The sequence below is a fragment of the Anabrus simplex genome, chromosome 1 (assembly GCF_040414725.1).
Source record: "Anabrus simplex isolate iqAnaSimp1 chromosome 1, ASM4041472v1, whole genome shotgun sequence".
NCBI lineage: Eukaryota > Metazoa > Arthropoda > Insecta > Orthoptera > Tettigoniidae > Anabrus > Anabrus simplex.
Window position 1 is genome coordinate 1,639,240,135 of NC_090265.1, and position 22,578 is coordinate 1,639,262,712.

Below are 22,578 nucleotides of genomic sequence, written 5' to 3' on the forward strand. Positions count from 1 at the left end.
TTTTAAATATGATGAAAAACAACTTGAGAAATTAATTTCTATAAAATTTAAATATTATTCGGAAACAAAGACTTGAAATAACATGAATAAGTGTACTAAATTATACGTTTTTATAAACCCTAGAATCATAAACTTTCGTCTCCAAGACTATGCACCCCTGTAGTTTCCGCGGGAATTTCCAGACGCTAATGAACTGTGCCTTCCCCCTCTATCCATTCTTCCCCAGCTATCAACAATCAGTGTTGACCTTGGTTTCAAGCATAAAGGTCCAGTCGTTTGTTTGCTGCAATATGACCGTCGTCTCAGAGACGAAAGTTTATGATTTGTGAAAGTATTCGTGATTTGTACATAGCTGTAAATAGTGTGAATATTTGGTTTATTACAGTAGTGTTTTTTGTATGTAATACGTAAGCTTAATAGGATACTGAAATGGAAAATCTAGCGCGCACGCTGACGAATTGATAGCGGCAGTTCTTTCTGAATTAGACAGAGAACCATTCTCTTCAGGAGACATTAGTGGAAATGAAAGTGAAGTACGTGAAGTTGAAGATGTTGAAGAATCATTGCATTGGTCAGACAGTGATGCCGACCCTACCTCATTGCTCAACAGCTCAGAAGACGAAAGCGACCAATCGGCAAGTGAAGAACTTCGAACTTCATCTCAGGGCACACATCACGCAAGTAATAGTAATCAACATTCAGAATCTGACAGTGATAACAATAATGATAGAAACAACAGTAGCCACCCAAATATAATTGTTCCAAGGAAAACGATTCTCAGAGGACGAGACGGTCTAAGTGGTCCGCAAAAAAGCCCCACAGGGCTGGAAGCCGAACACCAGCTCAAAATATTATTTATATGAGACAAAGGGCAGTAAATGATGGAGCAAAAGTGGAAAGTCCAACAGATGCTTTCATTTTATTTTTTTCTGATGATATGCTAAACCAAATAGTTACACCAATACTGAAGTCACTGATAAAAATAAAAAATACCCAAATATAACCTCAACCAATTGAACAACTAATTTAGTAGAAATTAAATCTCTCATGGGTCTGTTAGTACTGTCAGCTGCTCAGAAAAGTAACCATGTGAACTCTAAAGAATTATTTGACTCTAGTTTCAGTGGATCACGCTATGTATCTTGCATGTCAAAAGACTGTTTTGACTTTCTTATAAACAGTCTTGGATTTGACGATAGGACAACCGGATCTTTGCGTCGTGAACATAAGTTTGCACCTTACGTAAGCTTTGGGATCAGTTTGTTTCAGCCTGCACTCGTAACTATATTCCAGGAGGTTTCTTGACAGTCGACGAACAGCTGATCGCATTTTGAGGCCACTGTCCATTTCGCATGTATATACCCCTAAAGCCCAATGAATATGGGATAAAAATCATTTTGTTATGTGATGTTAAAACGAAGTACATGCACAATGCGATCCCATACCTTGGTAAAGGTACTAATCCAACCAACCTCCCTTTGGCCATGTATTTCGTGAATGAAATTACCGGCCAATACATGGATCAAACAGAAATATTACGACCGACAATTGGTTCACCTCAATTCATCTGGCTGATCCTCTGCATTGCGACCATAAACTGACAATCATTGGAACAATGAGAAAAGACAAGCCACAGATACTGCCAGAGATGAAAACAGTCAAAGGAAGAAAGCTTGGGTCCTCCCAGGTTTTGTTATGATGGTATAAAAACAATGGTATCCTATAAAGGAAAACCAAACAAGAATGTAATCCTCCTTTCTACATGCCATGAAGGAACAATAGCAGCCAGTGGGAAACCAGATATGGCGGAAGACTACAATGGGATTAAAGGTGCCGTAGACACTTTCGATGAAATGTCAACATTGATGTCCTCTTCAAGAAAAACGAGAAGATGGCCAATGTGCATCTTTTATAGTATGATTAATACATCACTTGTCAATGGATACATTATTTATGTGCGTAAGATGGTTCAAAAAGGCCAAAAGTCACTTTCAAGGCGAGAGTTTGCAAAGGATATATCCAAAAATGCTAATGGCTCCAAAGCTGCAAGAGAGACTTCAGACACCAACTTTGAGGCGCAGCCTGAAGAGGACCATTGCTGAAATTCTTGGAAAAGATGGCATTCCTGAAGAGCCTCAATCAGGTACTTCTGAAGGAGGAAAAATATGTGCATTTTGTCCATCAAAGAAAAGAAGAATGACCCGATTCTTTTGTACAACATGCCGAAGGCACATTTGTCTTGATCATCAGGCAAAACAGTGCATTGAATGTGCCTATTGAAGAAAAACTGACCAGAGTGTATTGTCATCACTACGTGTGGTAGTTTTAAGTATAAGAATCTGTATTTTGTGTAAAATGTTTGGTTTATGCTTATTAAAGTGCTTTTCATTTTGGTAGCCTGACAGATGAAAGTTTATGATTTGTGTTACACTGGAGGGACTTTATGATTCTAGGGTTAATTAATCTTAGTCTGAGTTGCACTGAAGTACAAATGTCATTTTCAAGTTCTGGAAAGTGAAGGACCTGGCGGTTTTTATACCTCGCAAAGTTGTATTCTACATCAGCTGATGTGATGAGAGCATACTTGAAGTAGGGAAGTAGTTGGCTGTTAAATCTTCCTAGATCCCATCCATAGACTAGTTTTTGCCACAGAGTATATCTCAGATTTGACACAAAGTTCTATATCTGGTACTTTTGTCCAGCACTTTTTTCAGTTTAAATGCAATAGCTGTAGCAATATCACCATGACTGTTGTTAATATCAGACTCCAGCTGTTTAATTAGTGAAATGGAATCTACCATTGCCTCACCTTTCTTTTCCAGTGAAGTGATGGTTGTCAAAAATAATGTGAAGTTTGACTTAAATGCCCCCCATGTTTGGTTGAGAGAGAATATCGTAAAGCAGCTTCTTCACAGTCAAAACCCTACACTGTATTTTTCACTAACTGGAAATTTTCACAATAATACATGCACACATTTAACCACGTACCCCAGTATGCGATTGTAGGTTGTGGGTAAAGCAATGTCCAGAGCTGCTACTTTGAATTGTATAACTCGTGAGCAGACTTTTAAGAAAACCGTTTTAATACTGGCCACAAGCCTGTCTATGTTGGGATAATTTGCTCGCACTTCTTCACAAATCATACACAGGCCATGCGCTAGGCATGTAATACGTACCATTTTAGAGTAAAGTGACTTCAATGCACTTTGATGATGGTGCTGCCTGCGTCACTTAAAAATAAAAACACATTATGTATTTTAATGCCATCAGGCCACAGAAGAAACAGCAGTGTCAAACAATTTGTACATCAAGTAATTGGCCTTTTGTAACACTTTGGCAGTCAAAAATATTTCACCTGGTTTATCGAATTCCAATGCTCCAATTACAATGTTGGCTAGATAGCACCCCACAGCATTAGTTGTCTCATTAATAGAACCCACAGCTTCTTTCCAAGAGTATCACACCTTTTTATATTTAATGTTTCTTTGCAGCACTGTGGTAATAATTCTTATGTAGACTCGTCTGGTATTTCTTAGTTTTGTGTTTTTCCATAAATGCACATAATTTTGGATTAGAGAGTTTAAATAGTGGAATAATAATGCCGACACACATCACACAACTTCTTACTAAACTGTGAGGACTTTGTGGATGTCGAAGCAACAGTAAGCACTGAACTGCAGTTTCTTTGATGAACGTTCAAGAGCATGCACCTTCTTGCAACCAATATGCTGAATCACAGTAAACATTCTTTCAGCCGATACTTTGGTTTCCCACAGCTTACAATATAGTATGCTTCCATAAGTAAAAAACACATTATCACCAAACTCTGCTACTTTTTGTTTTAAATGAACTGACATGTGCGGTTTAATTTTAGGCACTTTCAAACTGGTACCCAAATGCTTTCAAGTACTGCATGCTATGAACTGTGTAAAACTGAGGCAATACTGTTCATGGAAAATCCACACCTTCCCCTTCCACCCTAACCTTTACAGCTGTTGGTACCAGACAAGTCTTGGCGACTCCAGGTATTCCAGTCCCCAAATAACTTGTTTTCTGGAAAAGCAAGTGTCAGTCTGTATTTTAAAAGAACGGTGACTGCTGTCATCTGCTCGAGGGTGCAAATGATTGCTTCATTCACCTCACTGCTGAACAACAGACATTTTAGGCTTGTACTTGTGCAGTCGTCTACTGTAACCCGCGCTGTACAACATTGTGTAAGCAAAATTAAATTGAAATGTTTTCAGATGTTATTTCATAAAATAAAAGGGACAAAATGACGTAGAGAGCCAAGATTCTCCAAAATACTGCCAAAAAATTCTCCAAAATAAGAGAAAATGCTCTTCAAATTTTAATACAATTGTAATCGAGGTGCCATGAACAAAGAATATACTGGAGCACTGCACCTTACCACTCCACAGATAGATGACGTGTCATCAATATCCGGGCTCTATTCATCAATACGGATATCCATTAAGTAGCAATGATAATTACACAGATCTTACTATGATACATTAGGTTAACAAGTTACCTCATTGGAATGCATTATCATGAATATATCTGCTATGAAAAGAAACACTATTGTTCTATGCCAAGGATCGAATCCAGGATGATCATTCTACCCAAGAATGAAACCCATGAGGAAAGACAGAAATGTAGGATAAGTAATATTGCTGAGTTGTTAATATTCAATGTAAAACTAATTAATTGTAAGGTGCAGCACAATAGTTCTAGAATTCTATGATGTGAAGGAAGATTTAGCATCTAGAAGAATTCTGATCAGTTCTCCAAGCGTTCCCTGTTATTCGACAGAACATCCGTACTAACATCTCTCTAGATCAGGGCTGTCCAACGTTCGTTTCTACGCGAGCACATTCATATAATAACTAACGGTATGCGGGCGCCAGGTACGATTCCACTAGTTCGACTACTGTTATCGATACGACTAAATAATAATAATAATAATAATAATAATAATAATAATAATAATAAATCTATAATTAAAAATTATATGAAAATATATTTAGTCACATAATTAATGTGAAGTCTGACACTGCATGCTCGCTGCAAGTTGAGGAAAGTCTGGTGGGTAACTGGAACAGGCTGCTCTTAACGCGTCATCCAGGTGCGAGTCTGTCAGGCAGGATCGGTATTTGTTTTTTATTATGTTCATAGTCGAAAACGCGACTTCACAAAGATAGATTGAACCAAAACAAGATTGCATCTTCAGAGCAACACTGCGGGTAATGGGATATTTTTTACCGTCCACCAGAGTCCATAAATTGCCACATGTTGCGAAGGAGGATTTCAAAGAAAGGTCTGACAGAAGGCTTAAAATTTCCATTTCTAATTCTTCAGGATTATAATTTTTGAATATTTCACACACCCTCCCTCCAAGCTCACAAACGTCAACAGAAGCTAAGGGATTATTGACAAACATGAACACTGATTCATGCATTGAAAACTGGCTAAATCTGCCACCAAATTCGGACCCAAGAGTTTCAAGATGTTTAGCGTGAGATGAAAAATCACGTTTGCCGCCATTTACTGTATCTGCCATATATTTCTACCAGTCATAGACGGTGCCCCATCTGTTGTTATAGCGACAAGCTTTGACAGTGGTAAGTTACTCTCTTTGGTGAATTTAACGAAAGCATTAAATATTTCGTCTCCCCTAGTACGTCCATGAAGTGGCAATAGCTTGACAAATTCTTCCTTTACTGTAAAATCATTAAAAAACCATTCTATCAAATACACACAACTCAGCAGTGTCAGACATATCAGCACTTTCATCAAACCGGAGTGAAAAATGTTCACACGATTTCAAATCCTGATGTAATTGAGATTCCATATTATTCGAAATCTGTTCAACCCGCCTAGCAACACTTTGGTGAGACAACTGAAGTCCTTTGATTGAATATATCAATTCAGATTTATCTTTGTGAGATTTAAACAGAGATTCAGTGGCATTTAGAATAGCTTCTCTTCACTACTTCCCCATCACTGAAAGCTTTTTTCCTTTTAGCTAGGACGTAACAAACTTTGTAAGAAGCTATGGTCACTTTACGCGTTTGCTGAACTGGCTTCTTAAATGCACATTGTTGCAGTGCTAATTTAGATTTTAGGTCTTTCACTTTGTGTGTTCTTACTTCAGAATTAACAGGAAATTCACTGTCAACTTTTTTGTGATTAGTCAAAAAAAAAAAAAAAATATCGCTGCACAGTACTTCTTTTAGGAACAGACACACTAGCATTACACAATAAACACACAGACTTTCCTTTGTTTTCAATAAAGCAATACTGGTCCTCCCATTCACTGTTAAAGTTATAATTTCTTTGCCTTTTAGCCATGTTAAGAAGAGTAATGTTTAATGAAATATAACTGATTATAAACTGAATAATTTAAAGTTTAAGTAGTAATGAAAAAAGCACACGAAACATGTTGAATGTACAACTTATCACAACACAAGGCACTCAAAACGTATTCCATAAGCCCTGCATAAGCCCACAAGTAATACTGAATGTTTGCCTGAAAGCTAGGAACTGGGAACATTCCATTTGCAAGACTTTCATAAATCGTTTGTTCATTGTTTACGGCACAGATTTGTTGGGATTAAAGTTACTTTGTGTGCATTTTTTTTTTTGCTGGTTGCTTTACGTCGCACCGACGCAGATAGGTCTTGTGGCGACGATGTGGGCAAATTGGGTGTCCCATTGTCGTCCTGGTGAAACTCTGTCATGGTAGGTAGTTTATGGCATTGCAATCAAGTGAATCATAAGAAAGCGGTTCTATTTGGCAGAATAAATATGCGGCTATATTTGGCTCCGTGAGTAGAGAGGGCCTTATACCTGGCGTTAGCCCCCTCCCCAGTGAGAGGTTTGTGGAGGATTTCCCTTTGTCGCAACTACTTACATGTCGAATAGCTCTCTTTATGAACCTTTCTTCTATCTCTTCACTAATTGCGGACACGAGTCAGTTAGGCCTAGATCACATTTATGGCTTACTCAAAGCTCTTTGTGTATTTGGAGGTGCGGATATAACAAATTTCCTGACTTTGAGGACTGTATTTTTAAGAGGAAAGTAAGAATATTTATTGAAATGCAAAAGTATTGTTTTCAAATATTAAGTAAAATTTAATTTGGAAATTAATTGCCAAGGGCGCCATAAAAGGGCACCTCGGGCGCTGCGTTGGACAGGGCTGCTCTAGATAGATCAAAGTTGGAACGAGTACATCAGGTCAGTTATCTTGGCAGTGCAGTAACAACAGACAGCCAAGCATCTGCAGAAATCACCACCAGAGTACAGAATGGAGCACTGTTTTATCTTGTGGGAAAACTACTTTGGGGAAAGTAAGTAAGTTAGTTCCATTAAGATAAAAATTAATACTCTCTACAGGAGCATCTTTGTACCAAGAAACCTGCATCCAAACCAACAGAAATATCAGCAAACTATAAGCAGTGGAAATTAAGTTCTTAAAAACTATGATTCAGAAAACAAGGAGGGCAAAAATAAGAAACAATGAGATACATCATCTTGTCCAAGTTAAAAAAAAAACAAAAAAAAAACCCCTTAGTGAGGTATGTGTTGAAGCCAGGCTGAAATGGTCTGGTCATCTCAAAAGAACAGCTAGAGTGTGGTTCGAGAATGAACTTGAAGGCAAAAGATCAAGAGGTCGGCCAAGGAAGAGATGGGTCGATCAGATTACAAATGATCTAGCTGGATCTGTTCCAGGCCATGGACAGAAGTAAATGGAGAGCGCTCATTCACCGCACCTGAGAAACTGAAGCTGGTTCAAGATGATTATATCAGGAGTGTTCAGTTTTACGTAGGAATGTAATTGGACTGGTAGTGATTGTTGTTTTAATGGGCAAAACAACATGATTATCCTAGATTCCTGAATAATCACATACAATCTGAAATAATACACTCATATTCATAAAAAACAGAACACCTTGAAAGACTAGAGACAGGAAGCTCATATTCACAGGACATGTTTGTTAGTATGTTCGGCAGAAACGATCAGCATTTCAGTCACCTAGGTTCAGCATGTGTCCTGTTGCCTAGTAGCCACTGGGTCCTCCATGGACAATAACAACTTGTTCCATGGATGATGGCATCAACGCGCGTAAGACACAAATGGTGTCCTGGGGTATAGCTATCCATGCTGCATTGACCTTGTTCCACAGTTCATTGTTGGTGGTTGGCACTGGTTCACAGCGCCACACCTGCTGTTTCACCACATCCCACACATTTTCAATGGCGATAAGTCCGGTGATCGGCCAGGCCAGGGCAACAACTTGACATCCTGTGACAACAAGAAGGCAGGTGTTCATGCACCAACTTGTGGTCGTGCATTGTCCTGCTGAAATGTGGTGTCTGGGGCATCATGTAGAAAGGGTATGGCTACGGGTCGCAGGATGTCATTCACGTAGGTCAAACTGGTCACAACGCCCTGACACGCACCAACTGTGATTTGTGGTTATAACCAATAGCACCCTACGCCGTAAGGCCTTGAGTTGGCGCTGTATTTCATGTGAGAATGCAGTCAATGTGATGCCTCTCCCCCCACCTGCGGCAAACGAAAATACGGCCATCATTTTCAAACAAACAGAACACAGATTCGTCCGAAAACACTACCTGCCGACATTCCTGTCCCCACTGACGTTCCATACACCACTGCAGTCTAGCATGTTTATGCACATTAGTCAAAGGTAGATGGAGAAGTGGATGATGCGCCGGTAACCCAGACTGTAATAAATGGCGACGGACTGTCACTCCTGGTAGTGTATGATGTGTTACACTGTTCCACTGTTGCATCAGAGCTGAGGACGATGCAGATCTGTCCTGCAATGCCATTCGGATGAGGTGTTGACCTTCTCGGGGTGGTGGTGGTGATTTTTGTTTCAAGAGGAAGTACAACTAGGTAATCATCCTCTCTGAACAAATTAGTGGAAAAGAAATTTAAAATAAAATAAATATTCAACGAAGGAATTTGGAAACACAGTACAAAATAAAACAAAAATTTAATGAATTAGGCCAAAAAAATTACTAACGAATCAAAAGGGAAAGTGCGTTCCCTGAGTAACAGTACACTTGTGATTTACACACACTTGATTAATCAAATGTCGGGGTGATCTGGATGGTGTGACCAGAACCATCTTGTTGTGTTCTACAGCCTTCTGTGAACCATTCTGTACACACCTGTTGCACTGCTGACACACTTCGTCCCACATGAGCAGCATTCCCGGGTCGGTGCATCACATTCTCTCGTGCCAATAATGCGCCCTCTTTCAAACTCAATCATTTGATGGTACGGTTCTCTCATACATCTGTGAGGCATCTTGCACGTCTGCTCAAGTCACACTGATCCATTACCTTCGGTTTATAACGACAACGACAGCCACAGCCACATTTTACCAGTCGGTGATGGTTCGCCGAGATAGCGATGTGGACCTTTAACCTGAGGGTCGACATAGTTCAAATGCTAATCATTTCTTCAGAACATAGTAATGCACATGTCCTGTGAATATGAACTTCGTATCTCTAGCCTTTCAAGGTGTTCTGGTTTTTATGAACATGAGTGCACATTTTACTGTAATTGAATGTCTACCTTAAGCAAGTTTAATTTTTAAATATTACATTTTTTAAGTTTGTCTTCCTGGTGCACAACAATTAATTTAATTTTTGTATGGCCACAGAGTGGAAAACACTTGACAGGATCTATGCATGATACAGACATTGATTCCCATAAGGAACCTGAAATATTTGTCCCCAATGAGTAATTTATAAAACCAATACAGTTGATCCATTATTGGATATTATAAATTTTCCAGCTAACTCATTCCTGGTTGCCAGAGTTTTGCCCCAGTGTGGTAAATAGCACACCTACCAAGATTAATGGACAGGATCTATACAGGAAGTGTTGCCTGTACAACTAACTTATACACAGTACAGTTGTTATGTTCGGTGACTGGTCATATAGTGTTGCTGTGTTGCACTAAAGCAGATAGGTTGTATCACAGGATAGTGTCATGACAGTTCTTTGCTTGTCCCAGTTAAGGGGAGTTTAATTGAGACAGTGTAAACAGAGCTACGATCTTTTTTTTATGAAGGGTAGCTGAATGTGAGCGGTGGAATGTGAGAATGTCTCAGTTTGAGCAACAGGCAAGTGTCAAGTCATATCTACAAATTAGGCAATTCCGCAAATGAAAACTTTTGAAGCAAATGTACGAAGACAACTTGGGTTGCAGTGCTGTATTTTGTAGCCCACAAATTTTTGCATGGAGGGAGGAGAGGGGAGAGTCTGAAAGAAGATGAGTACAGTGAGTGGCCACGAACAAGACGAGCTGAACGCTTGATCGAAGATGTAACACAGCTATAAGAAGATCCTTTGCTGCCCACATCAGTTTGTTCTTGTCCAAGAGGAACTGCAAGGCAATAGGTAATCATTTTTCCACAATTTCAATACTTATCATGCAATCTCTATTTACTTGCTTGAGAGTAAAGCTATCTGGGCGCAGATTTCATTCCGCCAAGGAGATTATCATTTTCACTACAAGAGCCATACAGGATCTTCCTGTCGATATCAATGCAGGGCTGACAAGTGTGCAACATATAGCATGGCTCTACATGCCAGTTCACAAACTTACTGACTGTAACAACAGATTTTCGGTGACAAGGATGGGGAAAGGGCTAGGATTGTGAAGATAGCGGCTGTGACCTTAAGGTACAACCCCATAATTTGCCTGGTGTGAGAATGAGAAATCATGGAAAACCATCTTCAGAGCTACTGACAGTGGGGTTTGAATCCACCATCACCTGAATGCAAGCTCACAGTTATGTGACCTTATCACATAGCCAACTTTCTCAGTGACAGATTTTTTACGATACTACAAAAGTAGCTCTCTCTGGTTAGTCAAACAAGATAGCTAATTATTATTTTAGTTTCTTAATCTTGGTCATACATTAAATATTATTATGTTGTACTGTAAAGATTATTAACTGTTGTCATATAAACAATAGAATATTGGCATCATAAATGGCAGAGAGCATTCCAATGAGATGACATGTTTTCATTAAATTCAGTACACTAGGACTGCTGTGATTTTTTTTTTTTTTTTTTTTGTTAGGGGCTTTACGTCGCACCGACACAGATAGGTCTTATGGCGACGATGGGATAGGAAAGGCCTAGGAGTTGAAAGGAAGCGGCCGTGGCCTTAATTAAGGTACAGCCCCAGCATTTGCCTGGTGTGAAAATGGGAAACCACGGAAAACCATTTTCAGGGCTGCCGATAGTGGGATTCGAACCTACTATCTCCCGGATGCAAGCTCACAGCCGCGCGCCTCTACGCGCACGGCCAACTCGCCCGGTGCCTGCTGTGATTTTGGTATCCCCTACAACCGCAGCTGAGTTATGTATGACTCACCTCTCCTTTATTGTAATTATTAATGGACAGATGGAGATAGAGGTAACTTAAGTAGACTTGTGCATGCCACAGGTTTTATTTGAAATTTAATACATAGAGTTTTATGGTGTTTGTTGTTGTTTGAGTCATCAGTCCATAGACTGGTTTGATGCAGCTCTCCATGCATAGAGAGAGCTGATAGTATGAAATATTAATATAAAAAAATAAGTAAAATTTAGGAACTGGTAGACTGTTGTACGAACCTGGTATAAACAGGTGGGAATAATGGCAGAGGGCACTCTGAATGGGGAGATACAGGCTAAATTAGGAATGAACTTTACAGGTGAAGCTGTATGCATAAACCAGCTTTGGTGACGAGTTCATACGAGGTGAACAGAGGATAGGTTACCCAGGAGAATAAAGTACTTAGACATGTAGGGTAAGAAAAGTACGGGGAAACTTTTTAACCATTTAAAGATAAGAGGTATGGAATTTAATAAGACCACAGAGCTAGTTACAAATAGAGGATTGTGGAGGAGTAGTGTATAATGTAGACTATTGTGTATCTTTACTGGCTAATGTCAACTGATGGGCTTAAATAATAGTTTTTGATTGTGTATTTGATAAATACATAGACATGTTTATTTCTACAATGGTTTACATAATTTTACAGCTTGAACATTTAGCTATTTTTCTACATTATCACCATTTCAGTTGATGCATTTTTACAGACACTGTGACAGTTTTTGTATGCCCATGTCATACCAGCTCACCACCATGCGGTTCAGGAAGTTGTGAACCTCGTCGTCGGTGCTGAATCGCTTTCCAGCCAAATGTTCTTTAAACGTAGGGAACAAGTGATAGTCACTGGGCGCCAAGTCGGGACTATAGGGTGGGTGTATTGATGTTCCACTGAAACTGTAGCAGGAGAGCGACTGTTTGCTGGGCGACGTGCGGATGAGCGTTGTCACGGAGAATGTTTATGCCCTTGCTCAACATTCCTCTTCTCCGGTTCTGAATTGCCCATCATGAGTTTTTTCAGGGTCTCACAGTACCTGTCAGCGTCAATTGTGGTCCCTGTGAGCATAAAATCGACCAACAACACCCCTTTCGATCTCAAAACACAGCTGTCATGACTTTACCAGCAGACTATGTTTGCTTGAATTTCTGTGGCTTTGGGGAAGAGGGATGCTGCCACTGGTGTGATTGTTGCTTGGTCTCAGGTGTAAAGTGGAATGCCCAGGTTTTGTCACCTGTGACAATCGAGTCCAAAAAAGTCCTGTTCGGCTGCAAAACGTTGAAGATATGCGTGGGAAGAATTAACTCGTTGCTGCATGTGGTCTTCAGTCAGCATCTTCCGCACACCTTCCGGTATTTCAACTTTTCCGATAAAATTCTGTGAGCGACGCTTCGGGAAACCTCAGGAACAAAAGGGCAGAGATCATCCAGGTGATCCGCCGATCTTCACACATGATTTCCTCAACCTTCACGAATGATGCCGCACTGAGGCACTCAGCCTTGACTTGCCAGCCATTGAGAATGGAGCTCCCATTGGATGTTGCCGTCAAGTGCGAAGTGCGCGCAGTTATTCGGTTTTTGAACGCAAAAGGTACTGAACCGATTTAAATCCATCACCAATTGACGGAAGTGTATGGTGAGTCGTACATGGATGTCAAAAATGTTTGTAAGTGGTGCAGGGCCGAATTCATTCACAGCACTTATGTATAAGTGCCCCTTATAAGCCAGGATTCATTTCATATTACCTATTTAAGTGTCCCACTTATTGCTATAAGTGGACCTCCCACACACACTTAACACATTGCGGACCGGTCCCGAGAAAACTCGTGTTTGCCTAGCCGAGCGTTGCGGACCGGTCCCGAGTTATCTCGTGTTAGCAGCAGACCCAACAGACTGAACTTTAGTGCTATCTTCTGAGATATGCGGGAACTATTTGGAGGTCAAGGGTGATAGAACTCTGTTACGTATGGTTCTACACAATCGATAGTCGCATTTGTTTTCGAGTATTCTTCATATCGTAGATTTTCTTTGCATTTCTTGACAACATGTTTACGAAGTTCGAAGAGCCATGCAAGATGGCAGCGCCTAGCGATCGCACGTGTTTACACAAAGATGAAATTATTCGCGAATTATGTGCTGATACAGGCTCCGAATATTAAGTGATGCTGAGTATTTAGAGTTCGACGATGAAATATCTTCTAACGGAAATGTTTCAAGTGATGACGAGGCAAGGTGTGGAACTCACGTAGCGCAGAACGAGTCGTATATTTGTGTTACGGGTGTAAATATTCTAAATATTGTAAATAATGCAGTGTTTTGTGACGACTGGGTAATGGACAACAGTGAACCTAGGTTAGAGGATTTTGAAGGTGCTCCTGGTATAAAGGTATGGCCTACTGAATCTGGAAACATAGGACAAGTAGCAGGACTTATGTTTGGTGAGGAATTTTTTCAGTATGTAGCTGAAAAGACAAACTTACACTATGAGCAGAAATCACATTCTCATAACTTATCCCCTAAAACACTAAAGTGGACTAATGTCACTAGCAGGGAAATTAAAAAATTAATACTCTGTGTCTGTTGATACGGCAGGTGAAGAAATCACGTCTGAAAGATTACTGGCCTACCGATTCCCTAATAAAAAGACCAATATTTCCGAAAACTATGAACCGAAATAGATTTCAAGAAATACCCTGCATTTCAACAACTATTCAGGAAGGCCAATAGAAAAATACACAATAGTCCTTCAAAAGCTATTGAACTTCTGACAGTTTATTTGTATGCATGCACTCCAGCTTAGAGGTAGTTAGAAAGTGTCCGGGAACAGGGCTGTGCACGGGGCGAACGGCACCCGGTCCGCAATGTGTTAAGTGACTCACTTATGTTGCAGCACGATGGAGGATAGTGATTTTGCTGAATATGTTGCATTTCATTCACAGAATACTTTAGTACACACAGTAGAGATGAAAAATCCTGTCAAAATGTAATGTGACGAACAATTTAAAGAAGGTTTCGTTTTAGTAAAGTGAGAGTTATGAATATTCTTGTTCCTTTGATTGAGAGAGTGAACATAACCTCTAGAGGACTGTCATCATCATCATCATCCTAAACCATCTCCAGTTTCCCGGGTGTGGTATATGAGCCTCCTCCATCTCATCCTGTCCTTGTACCATTCTTCCTCCACCAACTTGTCCCAATCATGACCTCTCAGCAGTACATCGCTCTTAACTAAATCTATCCATTTCCTTCGTGGCCTTCCCACGGGTAGTCTTCCTTCTACCTTTCTGTCAAATTCCTTCCTTGCAGTTCTGTTTATTGGCATCCTCTTCATGTGACCAAACCACTTCAGTCTTGATATCTGAATCTTATTGAGGAGAGAATCATCTATTCCTACTTCTCTAATTTTCTCATTCCTAATCTTGTCTTTTCTGGTTTTCTGGATCATAGTGCGTAGGAATTTCATTTCAGCTGCCTGAAGTTTGGAATTATCTCTATTGGTCAGTGTTGTGGTTTCGAGACTGTACGTAAGAATTGGTGTATAATAGGACTTGTACAATGTCATTTTTGTTTTTATGGGTATTTGCTCATCCCACAGCAGGTGTCTTACCTGGTGGTAAAATTGTGTTGCCTTATTGATTCGATTGTTCACCTCATGTTTTGCTAGGTTGTCATTTGATATAACGCTACCCAAGTATTTGAAAACTGGAACGCTGTCCAGTTGAGCTTCATTTAACGTGACTATTGGTTCTGCTCCTTCCCCATACACTTTCATCACCACCGTCTTGGTCTTGCTGATGTTTAAACCATATTTCTTAAACTCCTCATTCCAGCTTTGTATTCTCTCTCGCAATTCCTCTTCTGAGTCACTCCAGATCACAACATCATCTGCAAATGAAGGCTTTGATATCTCCATGTTCTTTCCTTTTAATAGATTTCATTACTACATCCATTACAATAATAAATAGAAGTGGTGAAAATGAGCTGCCCTGCTGCACTCCTTTGTTTCAAACCAGTCCGACAAACCACATCCTACTTGAATACAGCTTCTGTTCCCACTATACAACATTTTCACATTGTCTATGAGGCTGTCTCGCACTTGAAGTTCTTTCATGCATTGCCAAATTCTTTCCCTTGGTACACTATCGTATGCTTTCTCAATGTCCAAAAATATTAGAAATAAAGGCTTGTTCTTCTCCCAGTATTTTTCCATTAGCATTCTAATTGCAAATATAAGGTCTGTAGTTGACCTTTCTGGTCTGAAACCATACTGCTCTTCTTCCAAAATTGGTTCAACAATATCTCTGATTCTGGTCTCTATAATTTTTTCCAATATTTTCAGGACATGAGACAGTAGTGTGATACCACGGTACATTTTCGTCGGTTTCCTTTCTTGAACAGAGGTACAATAATGCCCATCTTCCAGTCCTCAGGAATAGTATTTTCCTCCCATATCTTGTTGAGCAGTCTGTAGAGCCATTGGATTCCTGGAATTCCTGCTGCTTTCAGCATAACTGCACTTAGTTCATCTATGCCCACTGCCTTTCCTTTCTTCATGCTCTTGAGCGCATTTTCAACCTCAAGCCATGTAATTGGTGGTTCAGTTGTGGTTCCTCGACTCACTGGAGGACTCACTGTCTCACCATTAATGAAGACATTGTTTCGAGATTTCATGCCACCTCTTAATTACAGGTTGTTATTGTTGTTGTTGTTGTTGTTATTATTACCACCATCATCATTACCGGTATTTCACTTAATTGGAAAGGTGTTACAAGTTGATAAGTTATCAAGACTGTAGGCCTATGGAATAGTAAAGAACTATACTGAGTTATAAGAAAAATGAACGTTTTGCAGTACCACCATTTATTTTAAGGTTGATTTGTGCTAATTATATCAGGTTAGTCAACCAATCGTTTGCCGGATTATATCAGAAGTTTCTGAAATTATCGCATCATACATCAAAACATACTATTTACATTTTATTGGGGAAGTAATTAGGCCTATTACAACGTAATGGCTATGGACATATTTGTCAAGTCTTTAAAAGCGTTGTAAGGCTAGATATTCTACATTTGGATGAATATTTGTATACGTTCGAGTACCTGGATTACTACAAACATATTATATTAAGAAGAGAATTAGACTCTGGGCATTTTCGTACTTTGCTTTGTCCACAACAAGTTTTTCCCACGTCATTCATATTCTGATGAACTGCGTCGGTCTGCTTGTTCTATATTATGTGCATGTACTTCGACACAAGTTCTTGCAGGTGCTGTCTCAGCTCGCTGTTTTGTTATCAATTCTGATAACCAAATACAATATAGATGATTTAACCTAAAAACTTCTGCGCGTAGTCGCGCGATGTCCTTCGATAAACAGAGCACAATAGATTATCCCACTATTCGATAGCCAGAACTACATGATCCAGGAAGCATGGACATAATATACAGCATTGCCTGGGAAACCGTAGCTCTCCTGCAACAGTTTCAGTGGATCACCACCACCCACCCACCGTATAGTCCTGACTTGGCGCCCAGTGACTATCACTTGTTCCCTAAGTTGAATGAACATTTGGCTGGAAAGTGATTCAGCACTGACGACGTGAAAGATGAGGTTCACAACTTCCTGAACAGCATGGCGGCGAGCTGGTATGACATGGACATACAAAAACTGTCACAGCGTCTACAAAAATGCATGGACCGAAATGGTGATTATGTAGAAAAATAGTTAAATATTCAAACTGTAAAATGATGTAAACCATTGTAGAAATAAACAGGTCTATGTGAAAATCCACAGCCTGTTTCCAGTCATCCAACCGGGTCAGAAATGGAATGAATGAAGCCTCCATCTAGTGACTAGGATAGGAATTGTGCTGGCTGCCGAAGCCTGTCACACTCCTCTAGGGCAATGGTTAATGAATGACAGATGAAATGAAGTAATATTGGAGTGCGTTGCTGGAATGAATGACAGGGAAAACCAGAGCACCCAGAGAAAAACTTGTCCTGCCTCCGTTCTGTCCAGCACAAATCTCACATGGAGTGACCGGAATTTGAACCACAGAACCCAGTGGTGAGAGGCTGGTGCACAAACAATTCTATGTTTTTATAAAAAAATAGGATACCTTATTTTTTGGATTACTTTCATACATTCTAATTATGTTTTATTAAATGCTAAGTATGACTATACCCTGCAAATATGTATTGTGAATTTGTATAACCTGAAATATGTATTATAAATTTGTTTAACCTCAAAATCTGTAGTCTAAAACTGTAGAAACTCTGTAATATTCGTATATTGAGTAATCCACTATCATTCTGATACATATGGAGGTTTCTGGAAACTTAGTGTAATGTTTTATTATCCAGATATGTGTAGAAGCTTTAGGAATGTTATAGATTTCTCCATGTGTGTTTGTAAACTGTAATCGAACATTCAAGTTTTACCTACTCCATTTGACTGGCCAGTCGACAGTTGTTCGGACGGGTTTCATTGTAAGAACATTTCCAGAAGTTGATATTTCTAGACTGTTTGTTGAATGGTAGATATATCAAGCTGACAGGCCAAGAGGCCAGAGTGAGTGTTACAGTGAGGTGAGGATTTGGTTGATAACTGTAGTCAGATTCAACTTGAGTGAGTTAGAGGGTAGCCAGACTTGCCTTGTGATTGTAAAGCGAGTAATCAATGTGAGGACTTGTTGATATCTGCACTTGTCAGAATCGACAGTAAACTGCTATTTATCATTCTCAATGCAATTTTGTGTAAATAAATATCACATGAGATGTCCGGCTCCATAGCTAAATGGTTAGCGTGCTGGCCTTACGTCACAGGTGTCTCGGGTTCGATTCCCGGCAGGGTCGGGAATTTTAACTGTAACTGGTTAATTTCCCTGGCACGGGGACTGGGTGTATGTGTCGTCTTCATCATTTCATCCTCATCACGATGCGCAGGTCGCCTACGGACGTCAAATCAAAAGACCTGCACCTGGCGAGCCGAAGTCCTCGGACACATCCTGGCACTAAAAGCCATACGCCATTTCATTTCATTTCACACGAGATATGTCCACTTCTTGATTGTAAAACCACTTTACTGTCACCGAGGAGTCTATTCCTTAGAACATACAATTCCCACTCGGTTCACTTAATGACTACACAATTATACAAAACTCTACAACACTATTAAGGGAAACTCACTGAAGTAATTTACAGTCAATTCTGATATGTGCAGATATCAACGAGTACTCACACTGATTATTCACTTTACCATCACAAGGCAAGACTGACTACCCTCTCACTCAAGTCTATTCTGACAGTCGACATCAACCAAATCCTAAACTCACTGTAACACTCACTCTGGCCTCTTCCCCTGTCAGCTCGATATATATATATATATATATACCGTTCGACAAACAGTAAAAAAATATAGACTTCTGGAAATGTTTTTACAATCGAACACGCCTGAACAACTGTCGACTTGCCAGTCCAGTGGAGTAGATAAAACTTGAATGTTCAATTACAGTTTACAAACACACAGAGAAATCTATAAACATTCCTGGTGGCTGGCTTAAGTTAGCCTTTCAGTCTTGAATGATCTGAAACTGCCAAGTGGTGTTGCTGTGAAATTAAATTAAGAGTTAATCCAATCAATGACAAAATTGCTTGTAATAGAATTTGAAACATTGAACAACATAACACACTCAGATTGACAAGTATGAAATTGATCTGGAAAATTTGTATCGGTTATAAATGATCATTATGGTAATGAATTAAAGAGACAAAACTTCTTTGGAATAATAATAATAATAATAATAATAATAATAATAATAATAATAATAATAATAATAATAATAATAATAATAATAATAATAATAATAATGTTTTCAGAGATCCCAAGGTGCCAGAAATGTTTGACCGGCTGAAATTCTTTTAGTGCTCATAACTCTACCAACACAATGCACCTTAAAATACCCTTGGACTGAACTGGGATTCAATAAATCACCCTCAGCTCAGAAAGCCAGTGTTCTAACCAGATGAGCCACTCAGACCAGTAAGAATAATATGAAGATGTGGAAGTTAAATAGATGGGTACCAGAGGTTCTGGAAAAGCCAAAAGACAACTGTCCAAAGGTGAAAAGGTTTTGTGTTGAACACATGCCGTAAATTACTGGAGAAACAGAAGGTAAAATAACTAGTTCAGATGCAGTAGACATAAATTCATACAAGTTGAAAAAATAAAAACAACCCTGTAAATATTTCAACCTACTCCAATACCAAACAAGAAACAGATCTAGAGGAGAAAGAAAATCTTAACACATGTGATGGGCTCTGAGAATTCTTGTTTTTATGCAATTCGTGTTTCCTTGATCACTGCTACAATCAGGTGGTGAGATTATGTTACAAACAGTATAGTTATGGAATATAGAGTATAAGGTAGCTGCTATTGCTGCATCTTTCTTCCTGTAATCCTCGGGAAGTAATATCGGACGTGTAGTTTCAGTGCGGCTGTTAACATGGTGCGGCACATGCAGTTGTTAACGGATACAGATATTTGTGATGAATTACATACAGACCAGTAATAATATATATACTGAGCGGCAGTGAATTGGATATTTCTAATAACACAAGTGATTTGTAAGGTGATCTTGGTCCTTCTACATCAAATCGTGGGCAACAATCTCATGTGTTGGAATACAGCAGTGGCTCTGTCACAGCTGAAGAAGACAAACATAGGTTAAGCAGTAGGCATAGATGCTGAGAGACAAAGGGTACTGTTCTGAAAAGTATCACACTGTACTGAAATACAATGAACCCTCACTAATTCGGACTAATGGGAGCAAGACCTAGTCCAAATTATAGAAATCTTTTCAAAATAGTTACTTTAAGCTATAATTAGGAATATAATACATATATAATGTATGTAATGGTTAAATAAAAAATAATAATAATAATATTTGCTTTTACGTCCCACTAACTACTTTTACGGTCTTCGGAGACGCCGAGGTGCCGGAATTTAGTCCCGCAGGAGTTCTTTTACGTGCCAGTAAATCTACCGACACGAGGCTGTTGTATTTGAGCACCTTCAAATACCACCGGACTGAGCCAGGATCGAACCTGCCAAGTTGGGGTTAGAAGGCCAGCGCCTTAACCGTCTGAGCCACTCAGCCCGGCAAATAAAAAATAGATTAACATAATATTATGATGGGAAATACTGTACTTGCTTGCTGCTGTCATCTGAATCTACATTGAATATGGTCCACAGCAGCCAAAGAGGCACTACTACCTGATGTTGATGCCACGACAATATTGTCATCCCCAATATTTGTTGATAATGGCTTAAAGAAGAAACTTATTTTCGGTTAAGACTCTTTTCTGCACTGTTCTCTTATCACTTGTCGCAACTCTTAGTGTAAGGTAATACTTCTGGTAGTCTGGATAAATGTCAAAGTTTGTAAGTGTGTCCACATTTTCCCCTATGTTTGACAGTTTAAACATTGTTCTGTTACTTTCACTGACATCATCAGCTTCCTTTTCTTCACTGGAAACTGGTCCATTATTTTGTCCTCAGCTTCAGGATGGGGTAGCCAAAATCTTCATCTTTATCCAGAGTCACAAACATCCTTCATGGTTGTAGCCCTGAAAGAAATCTGGAAATCTGATCTTCTATTACTTCAAGACCAAACTCTGTTTCATAGTTGAACAAAAAATTATTCCATATGTTCTGAAGGGTCGCAGCTTTTAATTTCACTTCACTTGTTGGCCTACTTGAAAATTATGCTTTAGATGTTGTAAGCTTTCAGTTTCATTAGAGTTTGTTTGCCTCTATTGGCTTCAACAATGAACACCATTTATTAAGTTGCTTGCATCTATAAAGGTGCTGCTTACAAGTAAGGATTACTTCTTGGTCCATAGGCTGGTTCAGTGAAGTAGTGTTTGGATGGAGAACATACTTAATTGGTCCAACATCACTAGACAGATCAGAACGAGTAGGAGCACTGCCTAAAATTAATAAGGCTTCCTCATCTTCAGGTTTTAATTTTAACTCTTAAATTTGGGATTTTCAAACTTCAGGGACGAAGTGGATATTGAACCAGTTGGAAAATAACTGTGTGGTAACCCAAGCCTTTTAGTTAGCTTTACAGATGTTTAGGATGTGTATTTTTGACTGCCCTATGTTTTACAAATTTTCCAACGAGTGATTTTAATGGGGTGAACCACCAGCAAACAGAAGACTAGGGATTTGTTCCTTACTTTACGTCCAGGTGTTGAACTGTCTTTCTTGTTGGCCTCTGTGTTCTCAGGTATAGACTTCCAAAACAAACTCATTCCATCTGCAATGTAGGGCTGTGCCAAAGACAAATGTCTTCTAAGACAGTCTTTAATTCTTTACAAAATGGTTCAACACTTGCAGTGCCTGCACTCATACTTTCCCCACACCCTTTTCTGGTAGAGATACCATGCCAATTACATAATCTGAACAGCCATCCAGCACTAGCCTTGAAACCTGTTTGGCCTAATTTAACCGCAAATCTTCCCGCTGCAGCCTGCAGTTCAACGCCTCTCGAGGGAACTCCGACAAAGCATTGTTGTTAGTACCAAGTGTACATAGAATCATCAATAGTGGCCAGTTTAGGTCCAGATGTCAATTTTCATTTTCCACCACCAAAAAAGGGTTTTACTGCAATTTTTCTTAATGTCATAAAAAGTCTACTTACCAATGCCAAACTCTGTTGTAACACACTGAGCAGAAACAATGGCTTGGATTTTAACCAGGACTCTCATTTTATATTCTAAACTTAGCAATTTATATTTACCCTGGACATTCATGTTAGTTACTGTATTGTAGCGAGGACAATAGTATATCACTTGCATATACCTTTAAGCAAACACAGAGATGGAATTTACACAATGTAACTAACTCGTTATGTGGGCTTCAGTAAGTAAACTTAGCAGGCACTGACCTTGGGACGTGCTTGTGACCGATAACACTGGTCAACAATGATTTTGTTAAATGTATAATTTATGGTGATTCTTATGTACTTTTGTGTGCTGATTACGAATATGAAACCAGAAACTTCCCATCACCCACAGTTTTTTTGTTATTTCAAAACTTTGTTTTCATATTTACGGGTTAGCATGCTACCATTAACAAAGATTAATAAACTAT

At 39.3% G+C, this 22,578-nt stretch overlaps 1 protein-coding gene across 2 annotated transcripts in view; it reads right to left on the bottom strand.

Annotated features, from left to right (window-relative positions):
- Window positions 1-22,578, bottom strand: part of LOC136858645 (poly(A) RNA polymerase gld-2 homolog A) — a 384,677-nt gene that overhangs the window by 4,362 nt on the left and 357,737 nt on the right. The gene's annotated exons all lie outside the window — the stretch shown is intronic.